The following is an 18,511-nucleotide window of genomic DNA, read 5'->3' on the forward strand; positions in this document are numbered from 1 at the left end:
TTCAAAAATGATCTTGTGCTTAGAAAGGCTGGAGTTGCTGACTGAGGCAAAAGCTGGTTCATTTGCTGTTGGAGAGAGAAGCGTCTGGTCTCTGCTCAGCAGATACAGAAAGGCCAGTGCAGGCTGTGCCCACAGTGTGTCTAAGCTCCAGAATGTCAGGGCTCAAGGGGGACATGACAGCCGTTTTCAGGTATCTAAAGGGGTGTCATAAGGAGGAAGGAGAAAACTTGTTCATCTTGGCCTCTGGGGATAGAAGAAGAAGCAATGGGCTTAAACTGCAGCAAGGGAGGTTTAGGTTGGACATTAGGAAAAAGTTCCTAACTGTCAGGGTAGTCAAACACTGGACTAAATTGCCCAGGGAGGTTGTGGAATCTCCATCTCTGGAGATATTTAAGAGTAGGTTAGATAAATGTCTATCAGGGGTGGTCCAGACAGTATTTAGTCCTGCTGTGAGGGCAGGGACTGGCCTCGATGACCTCTCAAGGTCCCTTCCAGTCCTAGTATTCTATGAGCTAAGACAATCCTGCCCCCCATGCTGTTTTGATAAGAAGCTCTGACACCCCTGTGATGGGCATGGGATGGAACTTTCCAGGACCAACCCGCAATTGGAGGGCCTAGAGGTGACGTTTAAAGGCAAAAGGGAAGGAGGATGGAAAGGGAAAACGTGTCTCCCCTCTCACACCCTTGGGAACAGGAGACTGACAGCACGACCCCCTCAGCCACACTATTGGGCCAGCCTCAGCCCCCCGGGTGTCTCCCTGCCCCCCCAGGCTACAATAGCAGGGTGATTTCATGTCAGCTTCCTCCTTGACTGCTAGTCTTTTCTGATGCACAATCCCATGGGGCTTGGCTTTGGTTTGCTGCTTTGTTCCTGTATCAGCATCACTGCAGATGTTAGGCTGAACCAGTCGATTACTGCCACACGGCAAAAACGAAGGCTCAGGCTATTGTTTGCCTCTTTGATGTATAAAGAGAGCCTGAAACATGGCTTTAAATCTTGTTCTTGTTTCTTTTAACTCTAGAAGTATCAGGAACGGTCAGAGAATTAAAGAATTTGAATCAAAATCAGGGCCCTTCTCAGGCCAGAAGGGACCATCAGAGCATCTAGTTTGCCCTCCTGCATAACACCGGCCACACCGCTCCATCCAGTGACCCCTCGGACACGGTCACTTCTGTTCCACTAAAGCATTTCTCCCAGAAAGGCCTCCACTCTGGACTTCAGGGTTTGCTTTCTTGTGACTTGTGCCGATGCCCTACTAGCTCTCTAGATGGCCAAAGAGCCTTCCAGGGCAGGTAAGACCTGATTGACTTATTTTATTGGCCCTGTGCTTGCTACCTTTCAAAAGCTGAAACTCAGGGAGGGTGAGTGAAGACAGTGCTGGGGGAGGCAAGCCCTCCAGCCCTGCCCCCACCCTGCCCCTTCTGCCCAGGCTCTGCTCCCCAGTACTACGGGGATGGTGGGTGGCATGTGGCCCCAGCCTCCCCAGCCCAGGAGCACAGGGGAGGGCAGGCGGTGCACGGCTAAAGCCTACGAGGCCCGTGAGCACAGGGAGGGAAGGCTCTGGGGACAACAACACTCCCCCCTCCCCGGTATGCTTACAGTAGGCGTTCGAGGGTGCAGTGTGGGCAGGGCCAGGCTGGCAGTTTGGGAAGGCAGAGCCTTCCCCTGCTTATGACACCTGCCACCCCTGTTGAAACTTGCAAAATACACCGTAGTGACAGAGCGGTGGGATTTCTGTAATGTATCCACTATCAGCCTCCTGGGGTTATTTCATGCTCCAGCACTGAGACATGGTGCTCGGGCAGAGAAGGGTTGGTCCCCAAAGCGAGGGGCTAGTTGAAGGCAACAGAGCACTGTGCAGTGGGAGCAGTCCTGCTCCCCATGCTCTGGGGCAGGGGCCTCCAATGTGCACATCACCCCCTTGCCTAACATTCCCTGGACCCCCTTGCCCAGCATCTCAACAGACTTACTATGTCCAACGCTCCCCACCACACCTGCACCCTGCGCTGCACACCCTCCATTCAGTGGTCCCATCCACAGCACCCTCCCACCCAAATCCCATCACAGAACCTCCTGTGACCCGTACCCCAAAACACACACGTCTCCCATTCCCCACTGCCCAGCGGCACCCGTGCCCAGCCTCCTGGCTGCACCCATTACCCCTCGGGGAGGTGACCTGTCCTATGGGCTGTGAGGTGGCGAGCCCTCTGAGGCAAGTGGGACCGGCTGGCTGGGAGCCACTCACACAGCAAAGCCTGTGTGCTGGACTGCCCTAGGTGAGGGGCCAGCTCTATAGATGGGACCCAGTGTGGCCTGGGTCCACATCACCAATAGTGACTTTAACCGTTTTAATCTACAGTAGGTTGAATCTGGTCAGTTACCTACTTGTCACAATCCTAGGCCACTTGAAATAGCAACTGCACTATTGTTCTTTCAACTTCATAGTCTCTCGCTGAGCTTGCGTTTTCCAGCCATGTTTACATCCGTTTCCAGAGGCAAGCCTTTAAAACCAGTGATGCTACTCGGATTCCACATGCAATTCCAAGCAATGGCCATGATCTCAAAATAGCTGGGTGTTCCTGCACAAATCATCAATAATACAAATCTGTTCAACAGATGCCACGCACGTTTCCACAGTTTTGTTCTATTCTAAGTCAAAAGGGAAACTCTGGTACCTTAGCAATTGTGGCATGCTGAGAACAATTAAAAGCGAGCACTACAGTGTATATTGTCATCATTAGGTTTCAGAGTGAACATACACATGAGCTTAAACCATGGCCATCCATACTTCTCAAAATTACCATTTTAGTCTGGAATCTGCCTCAGGTTGCATTTAGAAAGTTTCCTTGACAATCAGACTACTATAGGGTAGAAGCTTAATTTATTGCAGGTATTGCCGTGTCCACCAGAAAGGGCACGCTCCCAGAGTCCAGTCCTCCCATTCCCCCTCGTGTAGCTTGCTTTAGAGCAACTCTGATCCAGCTCTGTGTGTGACAACAAGGACAAAAGGACTGCACAATTAGTGCTTCTAAACCAGTGCTCAAGGGGCCAAAAGGGTTGGGTTGTCTAGACTCTTGATCAGCTGAGGGCTGGTTGAGAGGAGGGGCTGGCTGAAGCTGCATAGCTTTCTAGTCTGAGAACCTTTACAAGTGCCTGTCTCAAAGGCCATGGCAAATTTAAGCTCAAAAACTCAATGAGGGATACAAAATGCCAATGCCTAAACGACTTTGTTCCTCTGACCCTTCCCCGGCCTCTTTCCAAACACAGCTATTTGCTAATAGGATTTAGATATTAAAGCAGAAAGTAATAATAATTAATAATGCAACATTCTTAAAATCTGGTACAATGTAGATTAAAAGGGGGGGGTCACAGGAAATATTATTTGTAATTATTATTTATTACTGAGGTTTTGAGATCAGCAGTGACATCTCTTTCCCAAATCTTCTGTGGAATCTTTCCTTAGACAAAGGGCTTTTGGGGGCTCCTTCTGTTAGTGCGGAATTTTAATACCCATCTTTTTCTGTGTTGTGTGGGCTGTGTGTGGTGAGACAAGATTGAACCTCAAATTCTCCGGCTATTTCCCCTCCCTCTTCCCCTAGAGCCATATGGTTAGCAGCTGCCCACGCTGGATGGATTTGTATGTTTATATTTTACTTTTCAGCCTTTGGATTGAATTTATTTAAGTCTCTGATGGCAGAAGGCCCCTCCCACTGTGGGCAGGGCTCCTCCATCAGCCTTTCTTAAATACTTTCAGAAATACACTGGTGTCACTATTCAATTACAGGAGTGTGGCATGCAAAGGCCAGAGCAATTCAAGGGAATCAGCAGATGAAAATAACACATGGGCTTGAAGAAGAGGTAAGTTGGCTTGTTCCTTATGCCTGTAAAGATGCTGCCTTGCTCGATTAAATACATAGATCAATGCTCTTTCCTGCCTGCTTTAAACTTGGAAGGGGAGGGGCTGGAATTTCCTTCTGATTTTTTTTTCCTTTACACTTTGAGTGCATTGAATGTGATCCGACAGCTAATGAGTGACCTGCCCCCTGCGTGAATTGCAGGGAGAAACAATGCCTGGCAGAGCCAGAGAATGGAGGGGAACCAGTGACAAAGCTTGAGCTAGAGGGTGAATGGTTTATTTGAAAGCAGAGGGTTCTGTATGGTCCTAAAACAACCCCAAACTGCCTTTTTGAAATGAAAAGGACCTGTGTTTCATTACAGCCCTGGTCAGTTCCCTGGATATGAGGCAGCCAAATTCTTCCTAACCTGTTGAGGAAACAAAGGGGCATGGGAAAAAAACTTAAGTGATGGGTGAATTGTTTGAGAGGGGAGCGACTGAGGAGAGGGAGTTGGCAGTGAAACAATTATAATACATTGGCTAAAAGACTGTTTTGGTAGTAAGGGGGTAGGGGTAAGGAAAGACAGGAAGGGGTTTCTCTCTTTCCATCAGCTTGCCCAGTGTGTGAGCAGAGAAGCTGATACGGGAATAAATAATCTATGACACATTAACATCCAGGAATAGGTGTAAATCCTCAGCACTCCCTCTAAAACCTAAAACTGACATGGAAGGTAATAGCACAGTGTAACTTTCCCTATGGGAAATCGATCTGCTCTGTGAGTTTTGATGTAAGACTATTTCTTTTAAATGGATGTCTCAGCGTAGCATAAATTCTACCTGCAGGGCCAAATGCTGCTCTGACGTCGGTGTAACACTGTAGTAAGAGAGTCTTCCATGGTGTTGCATCAGGTTTACGCTAGCAAGAGCTGCGCACAGGGTTCAGCCCACATTTTGTTTCCTGCCTCGTGTCTAACTAGGCAGACTTGAAGGAATATATCAAAGAAATATACTGAGACAGATGAATGATGGAGGTTCATTACATAAACCAAAAGAGGAGAGAGGAATAAAACTTGAATAGAACAAATTGGAGAGCAGCTCCGGATGAACGGCTGCATCTGGTTTTCTCAACCCCCCACCCACAGTGCACATCTCTAGATACTTGTGACCGTGATACTGACTTATGATGGAGCATCTCCCTCCAGCAGAATGACTGTTTAGAAGGGAAATGAGGACCTGGTACTGCAACCCTGTTCCAGCTGAGAAGAGGCTGAAATGAGCCCTCATTGTGCTAGGTTCTGTCCCAGGAGCTCAGGATCAGGTTTCAGGGGTCGTGAACTCCTCTTCTCCCCCAGCTTGATGGATAGATGGTAGAGGGGTCCTAATGCTGCTTTTTTGTGGCATCACATCGCAAGAGGGAAAAGCCTGAGCACCTCTGACCCGTACAGACATACGAGCTGTACAGACATATGGGAGACGCAGCTGATGCCTCAAACAGCATTTTGTGACGCTACTGAGCCGTCACCTCGGCAGCTCTTGCCTGCAAGAGTGGAAAGCTGGTTCCCTCCGGCCCTGGCTGATTCTCCCTCCCCATACTCATTTCTGTGCAATGGATATTGCTGAGAGCTTGTGTTGGCTCTTTTCTGAGACCCTTTGGCCATGATATGAAGAAATGCTAAATAATGAGGGAAGCCGCTCTAGCTTGGCTTACCTGTAGGCCCAGTCAGGGATGTATAACCAGCCAAACACCTTGAGGAAGTGACCCGGCTGTTCCTTTGGGTAGAACACCTGGTTGTGTCTCAGTGAGCTCGTCTTGCCCCTAGATGAATCAACCCTGGGGTTCCCTGGGTGGAAGGATGGTCTGTAGGATGGGCCCCCTGAGGAGGTGGGGGGGGGGGCATGGCATTGAGGAATTCAGTTCCCACCTCTGGCTCTGTGTGTGTTATGCAAAAACCCGTGAAGTGTCCACATCTCAAACGCGTTTTTGCGCAAAAACCAAACAAACAGTAAATCGACAGAACAGAGGGCTTTTGCCGGTAGAGTAGTTCCTCTCCCCACAAGGAATGACTCCTTTTTGTGCAAGAACTCTTGTGCAGAAAGATATGTGCGGACACTCAATAAGGGTTTCTTGCACAAAAAGAGCCAATCACAAAAAGCACAAAAGTTCACTGTCCTATGTACTAGCACTTAGACCACTTACAGCAAGAGCTAAGAACAAGGGAGCTCTACAGCCTAGCCTGAGCGCCAGCTGGCTTTATAGCTCAGGCTGTAGAGACTCTTCTACTAAACTCCAGAGGGTCCAAGCTCAAATCCACCCTGTGGTGGTTACATTTCCACCGCTGGAGAACAAAACAGCAGCATAGCGCAGAGGGTAAGGTACCAGTTGGAATTCTCCTTAGGGTGTTGAATGAAGGGATCACAGAAGTTACAAAATTCAGGTGAAAGAGACCTACTGGGTGAGTGAGGCTGGTGGTTCCCACTTCTTTCAATCCACAACCCAGAGGATGGCCAAAACACCATGCTCAGTCCTGCTCCATCTACACTTCCTCCTGTGGGATCCTAGGGCAGCTAGTGGTGCAAAGGAGGCTGAAGGGTGGGATCTGTGTGTCAAAGGTCCCTCTGTGCGGGGATCGTTGGTGCAGGGTCATGCTCTACGATTGCTCCATGCATGTATAAATCCTGTTGGGGAAGAGGTGTGTTACTGCGGGGCCATTGACCTAAGTTATGCAGCTTCAGCTACAGGAATAATGTAGCTGACGGTTTGCTTACCACAGTGTCTTCACTTGAGTAAGTCAACAGCTGACGCTCTCCTGTCGATTCTGCCTACTCTTCTTGTTTTGGTGGAGCACCGGAGTTGACAAGAAAGTACTTGGCAGTTGATTTATTGTGTTTATATTAGACATGATAAATCGACCCCCGCTGGATTGATTGCTGCCCGCTGATCCAGCCTGTAATGAAGGCATGCCCTGATGGCCTGGAGTGAAATGACCATTATACATAAATCGAGAAGAGATCCAGGGAGCATCAGTCCTGAAGATGCCACAAGGAGCAGGATTAAGAGAAAATGTGTTTCCTTTTTGCAGCAATGAGCTTAGCTGCTGACTGCATGGAGAAGTGATAAAATCCACTGACTCCAAACTTGAGAGTTTCACAACATTTTGGAAAGACTCGGATGGACTAGGAATAAGGGTTTGTCTGCCATGTTATGCTTAAACAAAGCACACAAGATCTTTTATAGGGGAAAAGGCAGTACGCTGCATTTATTGAGACTACAACAGTTGCATATGCTTTTCAATCACTCACACACACGCAAACATCATGCATACGCAGTCCCGCCAGACGATGTCACAGTTACCAGTCCAGATTCTGTACCAATCTAGTGGCCAGTTAGATTGATCACAGAGGGAGAGCAGGGCCTTTGTCAGTCGATCGATCCGATGCTCCCTGGAGTTGGTGGCAAGATGAACCCAAAGTTCCATAGCAAAGCACCCTGATTTTATAATCTTTTTCTCTGTTGAAGTCTATGGATTCCGCTGTGTCAGCCTGTGACCGGAGTGTTATCTTTTTGATGTCAGTGTTCGCAAAACATTTTCCAAAGCTCATCCTGTAATCAGTTGTCTTTCAGGGGTGCTGGCTCTGCTTTAAGGCTGCCAATCTGCCTATTATCCTCTGAGTAGGGGTATGCATCGATGATTATAGATGGTTCTTCTTTGACGCCGGGTCATCTAGTTTTCACCCACGCTCACCCCTCCTTTGGCCATCTGGTCCTAAGCAATAACTTTTGCACCTTTATCTCGACACATACATGCCACTTTCACACACAAACAATCTCTTACAAGGACTTTCGAAGAAGAGCATAACATCAATATCTGCATTGGGCAAAGCAGAAAGGCATTGTAAATCAAACACTAAAGGCCTTAGCCTTCAACATTCCTCTAGTCTCATTAACACAGACACAATACCAAAACTATGTTACCCACTACATTTTAGAACAAGGAAATATAGGAAATATATACTTAACTAAAGGATTTGACTAGTACAGTATTAAATATGATTATAAATATTACCTTACATTACTACATTACTAAACCTAAAGCACAAATATAAAAAAGAATAAAACTTTCAATCCTAGCAGCCAGAGGGTTACAGAGTGTAATAGATGGTAAGAAACTGAACTGGTCACATTCTACACATTCAACATGGATCAGAAGAAGGAAGACGTGAGCTTGGAAGACAGAAATTACCATTTTGGAGCTGGTCTGCACCCAAACTTGCATTGGAATAATACAAATCATCATTGAGTTTATCACGAGACCTACTCAGGGACCCCATTGTGCTAGCTCGGTGTTGTACGTGACAGAACAAAAAGACAATCCTGGCACCACAGAGCTGGCTGGTAGTCCGTCCTGGGGCTGCTGGAGCAGCACCTAGGGTGTGTCCACCACCTAGGGCTGCAGCAGTAGCAGGGTTGGGGCAGATGCCAGAGGTTTGTTTTATTGCCCACATCTTGTCCCCTTTTTTTATAACTAAAAATACTTGTAACAGAATCTTAACCTTAGTTATGATTCTGATTAGGGATGTTAAATATCGAGTAATTAACTTATCGAGTAGTCGATGCTGTTGCTACACTTCAAAGGTGAAAGCGCCGCATGGAAGCCGGGGTTAGCTGGGGACTCTCGCTGACCCGGGCTCCAGGTGGTGCTGCCACTTTGAAATGCTACAGGGAGCCTGGCGTCAAGCTCCTCGTGGCGTTTCAAAGCAGCAGCGCCGCACAGAGCCCCGGTCAGCAAGGAAGTCTCCAGCTGATCCTGGGCCGCATGTAGCATTTCATGGAGCATGTGGCCATGGAAGGGAGGGGAGAGTGTTTGCAACCTGCCAGCACCTGTCTTTGCTTCTCCCATCCAGGAAAGTCATGCCCAGCTCAGGCTATGTCTACACTACAGAGTTTTTGCTGAAAAATGGCCATTTTTCTGCAAAAACTCGCAGAGCGTCCACACCTCAAGCATGGTTTTGCGCAAGAGAATCGAAAAAACAGAGGGTTTTTGCACAATTGGTATTCCTCTTTCCAGAGCTGTAACAAGGGTGGGGCAAGTACAGGCGCAGTACAGTTAGGGGCACAAAATTAAAAATTAGAAAGTTAAAATATTATTTCATTTTATATCTTTAATATCATCTATTTGCAATCTCAATAGATGTGCAATTAACATGTGCAATGAATAAAATTAATACAAAAAATTAAGAATTTTATCATTTTTGGGGGGCAGGGGGAGGGAGAGTGAAGTTCAGTAGCTTGCCCCAGGCGCAGAAAACCTTAGTTTCGGCTCTGCCTCTTTCTACGAGGAAGAATGCCTTTTTCTGAAAGAGCTCTTTTGCAAAAAGGCGAGTGGATGGGGAAGAGGGTTTTTATTGTGCAGAAAGAGGAAAAAGCACAGGTGCCCTGATGGCATACCAATCAGTGCTTACTTTGGAGAGAGCTTCTGTGCAGTCTGGACTCTCTTTCGCAAAAGCGCATCTCTTTTTCCATGCGCTTTTGCTGTGTGGGCGCCCTCTTCGCAAGATGTTTTTGCGGAAGATCTCTTCTGCAAAAAGCTTCTTGCGCAAGATGCCTGCAGTCTAGATGTAGCCTCAGGCAGTGCAGGAATTCAAGCTGAAAAGACAACTGCACTTTGCCACAGCCTGTGCCAAGCAAGTGCGGGGGAACGTGTATCAACTTTCTCACCGAGGTTGAAGGTTTGGAGGTGGCTGAGGGCTCCCGGGCAATCCCCTGGGATGTTCCAGTTCAAGTGGCAGAGTCCTGGGAAACGGCAGTTGCCTGGCAGGGTTTCATTACAAAGGGACGTTTGGAAGGTGACGGGACAGGGTGTGTGTTGCAAGCAGGTGCCTTTCACAAACCAGCATAACACATTGCTTGTTCATAGGCCTGATCTTAACCCTGGAAAAACCAGGGTCTGGCTTTTATAGGGCAGCGTTCATGTTCCCTTCTGTGTGATCTGTGAGAACATCATCCATTCAGCTGCACCAAAACCAGCAAGTGTGCGATTGCTCTTTCTAGTTCACTTCCTCTCTTGCCTCCCCAAGCTTTTTTTTGCTGAAAGTTACCTGCTTCTGTTTCCATCTTGCATTTTCACAGCTGACTCTTCTGTGAAGACGACATTATATGAATTGCTCCAGCACTTAGGTGTCCCAGTCATGGAACTCTTCAGAGTCAGGACAAAACTCAGCTGTGCGAGACAGAGCTTTTAGCAGCTGGACTGAGCCTCTGGAGTGAACTAGGGACCAGCCCAAACCTCACCACTTTCCACACCCACTGCCAGGCCCTCTTCTGTGACCTGCCATCTGTAACATAACCACAGAGCAGCAGGTACCTTTATGAAACCAAACCAATCCCACAACCTACCAAACAAAATGTTCCACCGCACATACAATTTTCCCCAGGCCAGAAGATGAGCAAAAGAACAACCACACTTGACAAACTTCAGTCACTGATGGTATGACTGTAAGATGCTCTGAGAAGAGAAGAGAGAAGTTACCCAGCCTCATTTTAGTGGTTCATGCACACAAAGGACTGGAATGCAATTGAATCAAGTGAAACCCTAGCATTTGTGAAAGTCTTAAAGCGAGTATTCAACCCGCTGTATTCAGAACAGTTATTTTGCCCTTACTGTGCAGTGGGGGAGATCTATTCTGGCCACTTGACACTCTTTCAAAAACAGAATGATTTGCGCTTGCTTGTTGACACACACAAGTTAAACGTATTTATGTACAACCTGCCTCAAATGCTTAGTGCATTGACCCCTAATTATCCCCAGCAAGCTTTCATTACTACCAACAGCAGAGCACTTTGCAGGCGAAAATGCTATATAAATTCTAATGATTATTATTAAATGAGGCCTATAGCCAACCTTCCAGCCCTAAAGAGTTCCCTTTCAAAGAATAGCCTTAAAGGAATGCAGAGGAATTGTGAATTGAATGACAATAAATCATTAGGAATTGGGAGGGTTTTTTTGTTGTTGAGAAATTACTTGGGTTTGGCACAGTTTTGAACAGTTAGATTAGTCTCAGACCATGTTCCTAAAATACCTTTTGTTCTTAAGGTTAATAATTATGACTTCATTTTAATGGCAAGGAAATGGCTGGATAGCTTATATGGCTTTGAAAAAAATCTCCTATTGTTGATGCTTAATATTAGAGTTAGCCAGGAAATTATTTATTTTTCTCTGTTGAAATTTAATAGTATTTATTTTTGTTGACATTTTTTGTTTAATCAAAAAACAGAAATTTGTGGTTAAAACATGGAAACACAAGAGGGGACGTTGATTGCTGAAAACACAGACATTCAGTTTGGAGATTTTTGGTCAAAACCTGAAAAGTGTTGATGAAGATGAACATTCTTTTGCAAACATATGTTTTAGTGAAAGATTTTTTTTTCTTTTTGGTCAGAAAAGTTTTGCTGCCTCCTTCTCCCAAATAAATAAGAACCAGCCAGTTGTACTTAGTATCTTTTATGGCCTGGTAGGCAGTGTGATTGGGAATGGCCCTGTATGGAACCTACCCAGAAAGGATATTTCTGGCGACACAAGTTCTGCCGGCAGCATTACCACCCATATATTTACCCTTCACGGCACATCAGAGTGTGGCAGAATATGCTACAGCTCTGTACAGGTGCACTAGGGAAAGGGTTCCCCCTTATGCTCCTAGTGAGGCATAATTCTGTCTTCACTCTCTGTGTTGTATGGCTACAGCAGAGAACCTGACGCCAAGACACACACTGTGTAACTTGGCTGTTTGCTTGCAGTTTCATCTGTGGGTTTTTTTTCTTTCAAACTAGAGGTGGGGAGTGAATCAAAATCCACCCATTCTTGACATCTTTAAAGCCTGGGTGTAACCCACACACCAGGGCTATGTCTACCCTGGCGGGTTATTGCTCAAGAATGGCCGTTCTTCCGGAAAGCGTCCGCACTACCCACCCGCTCTTGCGCAAGAAGATTTACAGTACAGTGTGGTAAGAGAGGGCTTCTTGTGCAAGAGCTATGCTCTTTTTTAACAGGTATAAGCCCTCTTGCTCAGGAGCTCTTGCGCAAGAGGGCAGTGTGGATGCTCAGCAGGGATTTCTTGCGCAAGAAATCCCTATGGCTAAAATGGCCATCAGAGCTTTCTTGCACAAGAGAGTAACCACACTGCCATGGATGCTCTTGCACAAAAGCACATCTCGCATATGGCAGTGAGGACATTTTCTTGTGCAAGACTTCCTGTGCAAGAACCCTTGTGCAAGATGTTCTTGTGCAAGAAGCCGCCAGTGTAGACATAGCCCTAGTGTGGTTACTGAGTAATGCAAGTGGTACCTAGACCATGGGCAACAGTTAAGACCAAGAGACCTCTACAGCAGGGGCTGGGAGCCAGCTGGCTTTTAGCTCAAAGGGTAGAGGCTCCTATACTCCACTTCAGAGATCCCAGGTTCAAATCCTCCTGGTGGTGGTTACAAGGGCACCTCTCTGTTTTGGGTGCCCAATCTTTGAATATCAGGGCCTTGTAAGGTGTACCAAACTGGGCATCCGAGAAATGAAGCACAATGGTCTGTTCTAGGCATCAAACCTGGCTGGGTGCTTAACGTTCGTCATCTCAGACCCAGCCAGAGGACTGGCCTGATGTGTCAGAGGTGCTGAGATCGCCCACAGCTCCCTGGTGACTATTATCTGTTATTGTCTACAATCCAACACTGTGGCCATGTGTATTCTGTTGGCGTGTTATGAATGGCTGAAAAAGCCACTCCAACCCACTTGCCAAATGTTGTAGCAGATGGGAGGGGTTGTGTTGCTGTGGGATGGGCAGGGTTGGAAGCCCTAGTAAAAAAGCTGTTAGCACTTCCTTAGCTGAATAAGAGTACTCCTTTAACTCCCCCTTTTGTACCCCAGTGATCCCACAAAGCTCGATGGGCCCTCAGCACAGACTGTACTAAAAAAGGAAGCAGGTTTTTCTTATACTCATTCAAAAGGGTCCCATTCACAGTAAAGTCTCCCTTTGGCTATGTGACTTAATGGAGGTGTCTCGTTCCCCCATCGAGAGTATGTGTGTCGTTTTTTTTATCACCTCACTCAAATAGTGAGAAACCAACAGTCCAGTTAGAGACGCTCACCTGGAACGGGCGACGGGACAGGTAACTCAATGATTGTTTGTTCAATCTTGGTGTGGACAATGGATGCACAAGCTAGTTTGGAACCTGTGAAAGACTTGATTGTACATAGTCCAGTACTTGCCCTATTCAGTCCTGCATTGCCCACAATTGTGGCTATTGATGCTTCTGATTATGGACGTGGGGCTGTTCTCACACAACTTCATGAGGACAACACAGAGAGGACGTTGCATTTGCTTCAAGGACACTGAGTGATGCTGTGAGAAAATATTCTACATTTGAAAAAGAAGCACTTGCTTGTGTCTGGGCTACTGAAAAATGGAGAACTTACTTGTGGGGCCGCACATTCAAGTCACGCACAGCCCACAGCCCTTTGACAACATTGCCAACCACGAAAGGACTAGGAAGAGCAGGAAATCTTAGTGCTAGATGGTCTGCAAGACTACTCTTTCAATTATGAACTGGAATATAAGCCTGGAAACCAAGCTGATTGCCTTTCTCACCTGCCTTTGTCTTCACCTGATGGTTCACTGGAGGATGAGGATGAAGTAGTTGCGCTTATTACAAGCACTCTTACTGCAGTTACAAGAGAGCAATTCCAAGTTGCTTGTTTAGCATGTCCAATTCAACAAAAGCTATGGGAATTTCTGACAAAGAGATGGCCCAGTAACCCTGAAAACCGTGACCCAGTTTTGCTGCCTTATTTTAGAGTTCAGGATGAACTTTCTTTGCTTGATGGCTACGTGCTATGAGGTACACACTGGCTACTTGTGCCAGAATGATTATAGTCAAAACTCATACACCTGGCACATGATACTCATGAAGGAATTGTCAGAAGCAAACGACTACGGGGTCTGTATTGGTGGCCAGACTGAAACAATCATAAAATCCAGTGTAATTTGCCAAATGCATGATAAGACAACAGTGACATGTACCCCTCCACTATAGCCTGTTCCTCTTCCTGATTCTGCATGGGAAAAAGTTGTGATTGACATTGTAGGACCCTTTTATACTGCTCCAACTGACTGTCATTATGCCATCACTTCAATAGACTATTTCAGTAAATGGCCTGAAGTAGCGTTTACATCACAAATCTCTTCTTCTATGGTAATTAAGTTCCTCTCTACAGTTTTTAGCAGGGAAGGTAACCCCAGAGAACTGGTTTTGGATAATGGTAGTCAATTTACTTCCCTGGAATTTGAAACTTTTCTAGCAGAGAAGAACATGTTACATAGAAGATCATCCATGTATTACCCTCAAGCCAATGGGGAAATAGAAAGGTTTAACAGAAGCCTGAAAGAGTTTGCAAATGGCTACCGGAAGGGCGATCGTGGATAACCTTCATTACTGATTTCTTGCAAGCATGCAGGGCTACATAATATGCCACAATGCAAAGATCACCCGCAGAGTTACTGCATGGAAAACAGATTAATACTAAACTGTACATTGCTGGATTGTTAAAGTCAAGACCTGATACACCAAAAGAGGATGATGTGAGAAAAACAGTTGAATAGAACCAAGAAAAATATAAGGCTTTCACAGACAAATGGTGGCGTGCTAAGGAACCAAAGTTTGAGTGTGGTTCCTTTGTTAGAGTAAGAAAACCTGGAATCCTATGCAAAGGGGACCATAAATTCACATCTCCACTTGAAATCATTGAGAAGAGGGGACCTTGCACCTATCGACTTTCTGATGGGCGTGTATGGAATGCTTCTTATCTTGTTTGTGTGTAGACGCAGACTGTTATTTCGGAATAATGTTATTCCAAAATAACACTGCTGTGTAGACATAGTCTAAAGGGTAATATCGACTAAAGAATTGAGGGCTTCATAGTATTAGTGCTGCCTCAGGTATTTGTAGCTATTGTGACATGCAGGGTTCTGGAGAAAGCTGTAATGTGAGGATTTTGGTTGCGACTAGACTAGACGCTGCAAGTCCTGACCGTGGCTGCAGCTAAAATATGTTCATTTTTTGAATTCATTTCCCTACTGAATTAATTCTTCTGATTGTTTTTTGATGCACTGTATGGCATTCTCTCTATTACATTTGTCTAGAATGAACGTAGCCATCTGGGAGAGCAACTGAGATAATGCAGAAATGCTGGTAGTGCGAAAAGGGCAAACACTTCAATGGTTGGAGTTGCTCTCAGGACTGCAAGGGATGCTTTGGAGTTTTGTAGGGAAAGAAACCGTCCATTTGGGTCTGCAGGCAGAAGATGGGGGAAGTTGTGGAGGAACAGACTGCAGTTCTTTAGGTGTGTCATGGTCAGCATTCCACTTTTTGGCAAAAGCCAACTGCTCAAAGGGGTGTCCTGACCACATGGGGCCAGAGAGAGGGGCCAAGGTGATGTCGCTGTCCCTACCAACTCCAGCTGAATCCCAGCCACCACCTGAGATGAAACAGCATCAGACTTAGCAGCAGCAACAGCAGCTCCCACTCATCTCAACCAACTTCTTCTCTTCTACCCAAAAAGACAGTATCACCAGAGACTGTCATATAAGGTGGTTTTTCCTTCCCTAAATTCTCCAGGTAAAGGGAGAGGAAACAAGATCTGGTGTTAAAATGGAAGCCTTATTTTATAGTTTAATTCCAAATGTTTTAACTATTTTTTCCTTCTGTTTAATATTGGTTGGGGACTGGGTTATGTTAACGCTTAGTCCATTTAAATTCATACAACACCACCTTCCAGCATGGCGTCTCCACTGTTCCTGCCTAGGAGAAAATGGTTTCTTCCTATTTTCTTTAAAGCTTGTCAAAAGTTCATTCTCCTCCTCTTGGCTGCTGTCATTCAGTTTTATTTTAAATCATTTTATTCTTCATTCTCCTGGCTCCAAAAGCTTAATTTTTAACCACATCATGTCCCATGCAATTGCAGAATAAAGTAGCATTTGGAGCACATTGGCTGATCTGGGATCTGCACTCAAAGGGCTACTCTCCAGAACTTTTGGAAAGGCCTTCCTTTACCCCCTGCAGACTTCACCATGCTACTCCAATCCCTGGAAAGAGGCAAAGAGGCATCCGCTGCTTTATTCCTACTGACCTCTATTGACTGATTCAATATTATTTTGTTAGCACTACACAGCTATCCAATATATGGATAAAGTATGATATTTCTAAAGAGCTGTTTCCAGTTAGCCATCTAGATGAAATATTAATGTAGGTACCATTTGAAAATCTGGCCACTTAATGTACATGCCAGTAGTTGTTGCTTGGCACTGAGTATGTTTGAAGATCTGGGCCACAATGGATATCCTAATATCAAGGACTTTCATCTCAAGCCTATTCAAAATGCTAAAGAAATGTCTAGGCAAAACATAATGTGCCTGGAATTAAGATTTGTATTCTACTAAAAACCTCTAAGGGAACATTTGTCATTTTTCTCAGAAAAACAGAAATATTAGAAATCCTAGAAATTCCATATTAAGGTGAAACTTAAAGAAAAAGACTCATGAACACCTAAATAACCTTAACTTTGCTCTTTAACTCTTTCTTACAGAAAACTGAAAAACAGGAGATGGGTTTTTAGAGTTACCATTGGATAATCCATCACTGCTGGTCCTAGCTCAAACACAGACAGCTTATGTGGTGAGTAGCCTTAGTTATGAATCACCTTTCTTAGGTGGTTAGGAGCTAGGACAGGGGAGTCCTTTCTCTGTTGTTGTTGTTTGTTAGTAGGGCTGATGTTGCCCCTGTTGTCAACAATCCAAATAAAGACAGTGTCTGTCTGACAAAACTTGCTCTAGGGTTGTAACAGGCAACTAAACAGACACGTAACAATAAATGCAAATAGGTTTGCATAACTTAGAGTTTTGTAGGTCACAGTAGGTCACCAGTCTAACCAATGTCTAGTTTGACCAGTCGGAGAGGCACAGGAAATCCCATTCACAAAGGCTGCACAACTTCATCTTCCTGAAAACACCGAAACGGGAAGGATTATTGTTGGTTACTTGAGTCTTAATGTGCTATTGGCATATTTTTAGATTTACACCAGCTGACACATGACACCAATTTACACCAGTTCATAGATTAGCAACAGGGTTTATGGCCCTTTAACAGTTGCCGGCCCTTTAAGATAAGCTGATCTGAGGCTTGAGGACATTCCATCTGGGCCTCCCTGGAACCACGGCTGGAAAGTTCTGTGTCTGTTGGGCAACAGCTACTGGGATGCGAGATGCAGCAAACCAGGTCTCTGAGTAGAGAGAGAGAAGGGACAGAGCAAACCGAGACAAGGGCTGTGGGGCAATGCAGTGTGAAAAGGCTATAGAGACCAGGGAGAGAGTTAATAACAAGCTGGTGTCAATACTGGGCAAGGAGAAGCAGATTCAGCCTGGGAAAATGAAGCTGGGAGATTTCGGGACAAATGGTCTGTCATACTACTTGGGAAGGAGAAACCCAAGCAGCAGTAAGGTTGAAACCTAGGGGCAATAAGGGCTGATGAATGGATGTGAGATGGATGTAAAACAGTGAATGAAATGTTGGGTTTTATACACAGATTACACAATGGGAGCTCAGACTAGAAGGCACCTTGTGTCTTTTGGTTGCTTCTGCTCACCCCACTATTTTTTTTTAGTTCTGAAAAAAATAGTAGTGGGTTGAGAATGGTGGAAATGATTGACAAGGAAAAACTAAGGCATCAAGTCATTGGCATGGTGCGCACATGAAATGTGGATTCTGCCCTATGGCACACCCATAGTTGTCAATTTGGGAGCTCTAAGACTGCTCTGGGAATGTATGAAGTAAAAATGGCCCAAATTCTGAGGTTCCTGGTAGGCAAATTTTCAATTTTTTCCTAAATGTCTAATCCTGTTTGCATTGATGCCAGGAATAAAGCTTCTCAAGTAAGGACCGAGGAAAAAACCTGTTCCCACAATAGCCAAGAACTGGAGCTTAATGAAAAGATGCAAAACACGCAAGCTATGCAAAGAGAATAAGAGCATTAAATCTGCTGTAATGCTCCTGGACAGAGGTCATGGTCAGGCCTGTCAGTAATCTATACAGCTCGTTTCTGACACTAAATAACATCCAGTTCTGCAATTTTATTGCTATTCTAGTGATATTTAGGGTCTGGCTTAAAGCTGCAAGCCTTAGAGGCAAGTGATTGAGAATCTTGGCTTTATTAAAGAAAATTGTTGTGGAATGTAACCTAATGGCTTAAAAAAGAGAGAAAAAAATCCAGCACTTGCTTAAGCTATTTTCCTGTTATTTTGAGGTCTGACTAATGATTTTTGAATGCTTGGTATTGGCAGAGCTGTAGTGATATATGTAAATCTTTTTCATAGGTTGAGTTGCATGAAACATACACTGCCATACTTCACTGTCATTTGCATCATTGCAGGAGGGAGAATTTAACACAGAATGTGTTCAATAGAGTTTGGTAACTAATTTGACCAATTTTGCCTCTTTTTCTGTTGGCAAATAGTCTGTGAATGACTCAGGAGATTTTTGAATGGATCTATTGTTTCGAATGATTTATCAAATAACTTCAAATAAAAAAATGAACTCTTGCTCTGTCAGTCATTCACAAGCAGCTCATTGTGTGGAAACATGC

General features: G+C 45.2%; 1 protein-coding gene across 6 annotated transcripts in view; it reads left to right on the top strand.

Annotated features, from left to right (window-relative positions):
• Positions 1-3,747: 3,747 nt before the first annotated feature.
• GDPD4 (glycerophosphodiester phosphodiesterase domain containing 4) overlaps positions 3,748-18,511 on the top strand; it is a 60,358-nt gene continuing 45,594 nt past the window's right edge. For 4 of the 6 annotated variants that reach the window (XM_025189119.3, XM_006131929.4, XM_025189122.3 and 1 more), the window contains exons 1-2: positions 3,748-3,859; positions 16,460-16,548. The gene's annotated coding sequence lies outside the window, so the exon portion shown is untranslated. Of the gene's footprint in view, positions 3,860-16,459; positions 16,549-17,071; positions 17,149-18,511 lie in introns of those variants that run through there. The other 2 variants (XM_025189120.3, XM_025189121.3) reach the window with 2 other exon arrangements.

This window comes from Pelodiscus sinensis, chromosome 1, assembly GCF_052426305.1.
Source record: "Pelodiscus sinensis isolate ZL-2025 chromosome 1, ASM5242630v1, whole genome shotgun sequence".
NCBI lineage: Eukaryota > Metazoa > Chordata > Testudines > Trionychidae > Pelodiscus > Pelodiscus sinensis.